Source organism: Hibiscus syriacus, unplaced genomic scaffold (genome assembly GCF_006381635.1).
Source record: "Hibiscus syriacus cultivar Baekdansim isolate YM2019G1 unplaced genomic scaffold, ASM638163v2 tig00111000_pilon, whole genome shotgun sequence".
Taxonomy (NCBI): Eukaryota; Viridiplantae; Streptophyta; class Magnoliopsida; order Malvales; family Malvaceae; genus Hibiscus; species Hibiscus syriacus.
This window is the reverse complement of record NW_024062947.1, coordinates 930,367-936,799: the sequence shown is the minus strand read 5'-3', so window position 1 is coordinate 936,799 and position 6,433 is coordinate 930,367.

Genomic DNA, 6,433 nt, shown 5'->3' with positions numbered 1-6,433 from the left:
TGTATTTTATAAATTAAATATAAAAAAACTTAATTGGGTAACCGAGTACTCGAAAAATTAAATTTGTGACCCGGGCCCGACCCAGAAAGTGTCGAGTAATTTTTTTTAAAATTACCTATTTTTTTAGATCCGAGTCGACGGATCGGATCAACCAGTAGGACATTTTTGCACACCCTACTTGTGCGTGCATCAGACGCGGGAAAGATCAAAGGTGACGTTCAAGATTGCATTGGTTCATTAAATCCCATCAGACCTGACAACTGATTCTCATTACCACAGTGGAGATGAAGACCTTAAGAGGGTTAAAGATAATCATCAAATCATCCAAGATCAATGGCTAGACGCACGACGTCTGAGATTATAAGAGTGAAACCCTAATTTTCCTATATACCGTTGGATCCATTTATCCAACACTGTAGCTCTGGCTTCTGGCGACGCATAAATGACATGAATCTCTTAAACCCTAAATGATGATCGAATGTCAAGTTCTTGGCCTCAATCGCTTGGGTGTTTTTGGATTGGGGTTAATTTATGTAACCTGAATTTGTATGTTGACCTTCTTTATATGGACCTATAAGCATAGAACAAATAAAAGCTAACATTTATTTGAATTCAATCCATATATATAAATCATATATATATATATATATATATATCCGTATAACATATTACAAGACCTATCATATATACATATATACATGCATACAATATATTAACTAATCTATCAACCCTATCTTCAAATTAAATCAAGAAAATTAATTAATATTAAAGGAAATTCAATAATATTTTGGATAAAAATGAGTATCTACATTATACAAACCAGAGGGACGAAAGGAAAGTAGAACACATAATCGCCGAATTTCAGCATGAATAGCAGGCCAACATTTAACATCGCATTCAAAATCAACCGTTCCAGCAAGGACATCAACACCCACTAAAGGGGCGAAGCAAGAAGTTCGTCTTACAAGGCATTGTCAACTGAATCACCCATTCCTTTCAATTTACAATACATATCGTGCAGCCAAAGCCAAAGTAATAAAACCTACTGGTTCAGATATTATATAGCCCTCTTGATGTAATTTTTTTTAAAACAACCCTGAACGTGGAGCAAGACTTTTCCTCTGTCGGCTGCACATGAAATGAAAACTTTACTATTTTTTTACCTCTTTTGGCACGAAAGCCAACAATTGAACACCACGATATTGACGAACTGCTCCTCACTACACAACCCCAACATAGGTAGTATCCCCAGACCACATAAGATATAAAGAACATCCACGGCATAATCAATTATGGAGAAAGTTGGTCATGATATGTATGTATCCCCTCTTCTTGAAGGCAATTGTCCTCAAATCGAAAGTCTTTGTAACCTATGGGAGTATGATATTAGATGATAGTTTGTCTCCTCCTTGGTGCACTCATTTGTCCTTGACTATTTCCCTTTGAATAAATGACTCCAAGGTTGAGTCTCTTTCAAACACCTTTGGGAATAAGTACCTTTCTGAAGTACCTTTTCAAAAGAAATTTTCACTAAAGGCTTTTTTTGGAATGTATATCACAACAGGTACCTTTATGAGAATTCATTCTTCAAGAGTTACTTCTCTTAAGGTAACTTTTCATCCATTGGTTCCTGCAAGGAAAGTACTTTGGAAGGATTACTTACCTCTTGAAGTGCCTTATGCATTGATCATTTCTCTAAAGAAAGATATGCCTTTGGTTCAAAAATGGTGTTTGTACTCCAAAGGTGTATCCTTCAAACATTGTATCTTCACTCTTACTCCTTGAATCATCATGATGGTGGTGAAGAAATTTGACTTTTGACTCCTTCAAACAGTGGATAAGTCAACACCTTTAAGCTTTGTGCTCTTCCAGATGATGGCCATTAAAAATGAATATGCTTGCTTCACGCCATCGTAGTGGCTGAATTTGATGCACCATTAAACTTAAAAAGATAATTGATCTTGCCATCATAGATTGATTGGATAACACCAATTATATGAATCAATTGCTGTAAAAATGAATCAAATATAAAATGAAAAACTAATGACAAAATGATTAGAATTAGCAAACCAGGTGGATGTTTAATGGGCGTTGGTTGCTTAATGATGGAAATCCATTGGTTGCCGAATTCTTTTCAATAATTGCAATGTACTTGGAGCCTCAATGATCACAACTTGGTACTTTAATTGTCACATATTTTGAACTTCTAGAGACATAATTGTTGGAACTCAAATGACATGTCATGTGGATTACCAAAGGTCACACCTATTGGTTCTTCAAAAGATTGTTTCTTGAATTTAGCTTGGAAAGATGTCTATTTGAATATCTGCAAGGAAAAAGAAATAGTAGAAGATTTGTTAGGTAAAATTTTCCTTACTCTGCTTCTCTTTTCTACTCATCATTTCAAATTCAACAGATTCATTTCCAATTGTTCTTGTCTCCTTAAAACGTTTTCTTCACAGCTTCTTTTTAGGCCTTCATTTTCTCCCATTCTTCTATGCTGACTTAAGGGTCACTTGATATTCATGGACTTGACTTGGAAGCATAGGCGCCAATATTTTTCTTTCCTTGATGTGGAAAGAATACTTGTTGGAAAATCCATCATGGTAGCCTTCTTGTCAAACTGCCAAGGACGTCCTAATATAATGTGACTTGCACTCATGGGCACCACGTCACAAAGGACTTCATCATTGTACCTTCCAATTGAGAAAGGGACAATAACTTGTTTGATTACCTTGGCTTACCCCACATCATTAAGCCACTGCAATTTGTAAGGATGAGGAAGCTTGGACGTCTTTAGACCCAACTTTTCCACCATGTGAGTACTTGCTACGTTTGTAGAACTTCCTCCATCAATGATCACCAAACAAACCTTATCTCCCATGCGACATCTTGTATGGAAGATAGTCTATCTTTGTTCATCTTCTTGACTTTGAATATTCAAATTCCTTTTGACTACAAAGATGTTGGATGGAAAAACATGTTAGCAAATAAGGAAAAAAAAGAAAATGTGTATAGGACCTTACCAATAATGCTCTCACAAAGCCTCACGAGTCACTCCAAGGAAACTTGAATGTCACTCAATCCGCTCGTGTTTGCACTCTAGGACTTCAAGGCTTTTACTAGTCCTCTTATGATCTCACACACGCTCAAGCCTTTTTCCTCTCGATTCTCTTTATCCCAAGTTTTAAATGACTTTACTCAAACGGTATCAAGTAAATTTTACTTGTTGTACGTCAGCTGCAAAAGGGTTAGTAGGAATGGAAAGCAAAATATAATGAAAAGGGTGGCTTAGAAATAAAAGAAGAGAGCAAAAGGGTTACTTACACAAAGTCACTTCACAACAATAATTTAAAGGCTGAATTGTTGTTGTGTGCTTTCAACTTTTTTTTTCTGAGTTCTTGATTTTTCTTCTTTTGAGTGCTTCAATTTCTTTGCCGAATTTTGATTTCTTTCACTTGTACTCCACTTGCACTTCTTTTTGTATTTTTGTTTTTGTTGTTGCTGCACGTTTGCCTCTTCCAACCAAAGATCTGATTACTGCTTGATGTAAGGTAATTATACCTTTTTAATTGATTGTGGATCTAGGAAGGAAGCAAAACAACCTACATAAGTGAATGGCTCAAAATATATGGTTTGATGGTAGATGTAAAGGTGAATAGGTAGGCTATTTATGATAAGAGAGATGTTAGCGAAAGGTTGTTATGGCTATGGTGAGGTTGATGAAACAATAGAATGGTTGTGAGGTAGTATCTTAAAGAAGACTCAAAGAAGAACCAATACTATAGAGAACAAAGACCCAAACTTTATATTGCTTCTTTAAGGGGTGGTAGTAAAGACTTGGACCCACTATCTATATGGAGATAGGAACCACAAGTATCAAAGGGAAGGGGTTGACGCCACAAAGCTTCATTTAAATGATGTGATCCTGTCTAGCTCCAACTTTATCCATGACTTGATCACACTATGGAGATTATTAAAAGATGGTTCTAAGAGAGTTCTTCCTTACTTTATCTTATATTTACTTATTTATGCATATATTATTATGAGCATATGGCAGATTAGACTATACTTAATTATCATAACATGTGCATTCATTCATTATATTGAATTCAAGCATATAATATATAGTTATAATAATATTAATTCATTATCATATGATGCATGAGTTATTATAACCTATAATCCACATCTTTATATTATAAGTTATTTACTTTAAATAATTAGCTTATATTATGATTTCTTTTGTAAGTACCTAGGCGGCCACATGATGGGAGCTAACTTAAAGCTAGCATTGGAGTCCAAGAGCTATGGAAACTTGACTAGGATAACTCCGGGACAACTCAAGACCTTTTTGATTAATTAAAGTGAGATTATTCTCTTTGCTTAAGTCTTTGTGACTTTTTTCGACTTATCAAGTAAATCATTTACTTGTGGCGTCAACCCCTTCCCTTTGATACTTATGGTTCCTATCTTCATATAGATAGTGGGTCCAAGTCTTTATTACCACCCCTTAAAGAAGAATATAAGTCTGGGTCTTTGCTCTCTAAAGCATTGGTTCTTCTTTGAGTTTTATTTAAGATACTACCTCACAACCATTCCATTGTTTCATCAACCTCACCATAGCCATAACATCCTTCCGTTACCATCTCTCTTATCATAAATAACCTACCTATTCACCTTTACATGTACCACCAAACCATCTATTTTGAGTCATTCACTTATATAGGTTGTTTTGCTTCCTTCCTAGATCCACAATCAATTGAAAAGGTAGAATTACCTTACATCAAGCGGTAATCAGAGCTTAGTCAGATTGACAATCAAGTGTTGCAACAAAAGAAAAAGAAAAATAAAATAAAAAAAGAGAAAATAAAAGACTCATACATCAAATTTGGAGTGCAAAAAGAAAGACGGGACAACTCAAGACCTTTTTGATTAATTAAAGTGAGATTATTCTCTTTGCTTAAGTCTTTGTGACTTTTGTCGACTTATCAAGTAATCATTTACTTGTGGCGTCAACCCCTTCCCTTTGATACTTGTGGTTCCTATCTTCATATAGATAGTGGGTCCAAGTCTTTATTACCACCCCTTAAAGAAGCAATATAAAGTCTGGGTCTTTGCTCTCTAAAGCATTGGTTCTTTTGAGTCTTATTTAAGATACTACCTCACAACCATTCCATTGTTTCATCAACCTCACCATAGCCATAACATCCTTCCGTTACCATCTCTATCATAAATAACCTACCTATTCACCTTTACATGTACCACCAAACCATCTATTTGAGTCATTCACTTATATAGGTTGTTTTGCTTCATTCCTAGATCCAAAATCAATTGAAAAGGTAGTACCTTACATCAAGCGGTAATCAGAGCTTAGTCAGATTGACAATCAAGTGTTGCAACAAAAGAAAAAGAAAGAAGAAAAATAACAAAGAGAAAATAAAGACTCATACATCAAATTTGGAGTGCAAAAAGAAAGAAAAGAAAGAAGAAAAAAATTAAAAGCAAAAGAAAAGTGAAGCAAAGTTGATACACTCAAAGCGAAGCACATTACAATCTGCCCAACATCAAACTTGAAGGAGGTACCTTGTTGTTTCTTGTGAAGGAAGATAGTAAGTGTTCCAACTTGATTGTAAGTTATCTTCATTTCTTACTATTTCATTTCCTTTTTCTTCATATTTTCTTATTTACTTCCTTATCATTTCTTAACCTTCTATTATACCTTTACCATTTATATACCATAATTATTCCTTTTTAAGCCGACACACAACAAAGAAACTTGCTCAATCTTGAGGTAGTTCTTTAAAGGAACCACAGAAATTGAGTGGTAAAAGGCAAACAAGGGTGAGATCAGAAAAAGCCAGAATAATCCCCGAGTAGAAACACGAGCATGAGTGGAGTGAAATCTGAATTTTCTTGGAGTAACCAAGTGAGGCTTTGTGATGCGTGGTAAGGTTTTAATTTTCTTTATTTTTCTACTAACAATGACTTATGATCTTCATATTTCCAAACATTAGAAGACGAGCAAACAAAGAACAAACACATTTCACACTCGTTGCCATGTAGATGGTAAAGTGTGTCTTGTAGCTATTGACTGAGGAAGTTGTACAAACATTACATCACATACATGGTGAACAAATTGGGGCTTTCAACGATTAAACATTCCAGTCCATATGAATTGCAATGGTTGAACGACGAGGAAGAGTTGATGGTCACTGAACAAGTACTTGTGTCATTTTCAATTGGAAGGTACAAAGATGAGATTCTATGTGACATGGTACCTATGAATACGAGTAATTTGCTGTTTGGACAACCATGGCAATTTGACAAAAAGACTATCTATGATGGATTCACAAATCGCTACTCATTCATCCACGATAAAAGAAAATTATCTTGACATCACTATCCTCTAGCCGAGTAAATGAAGATCAAA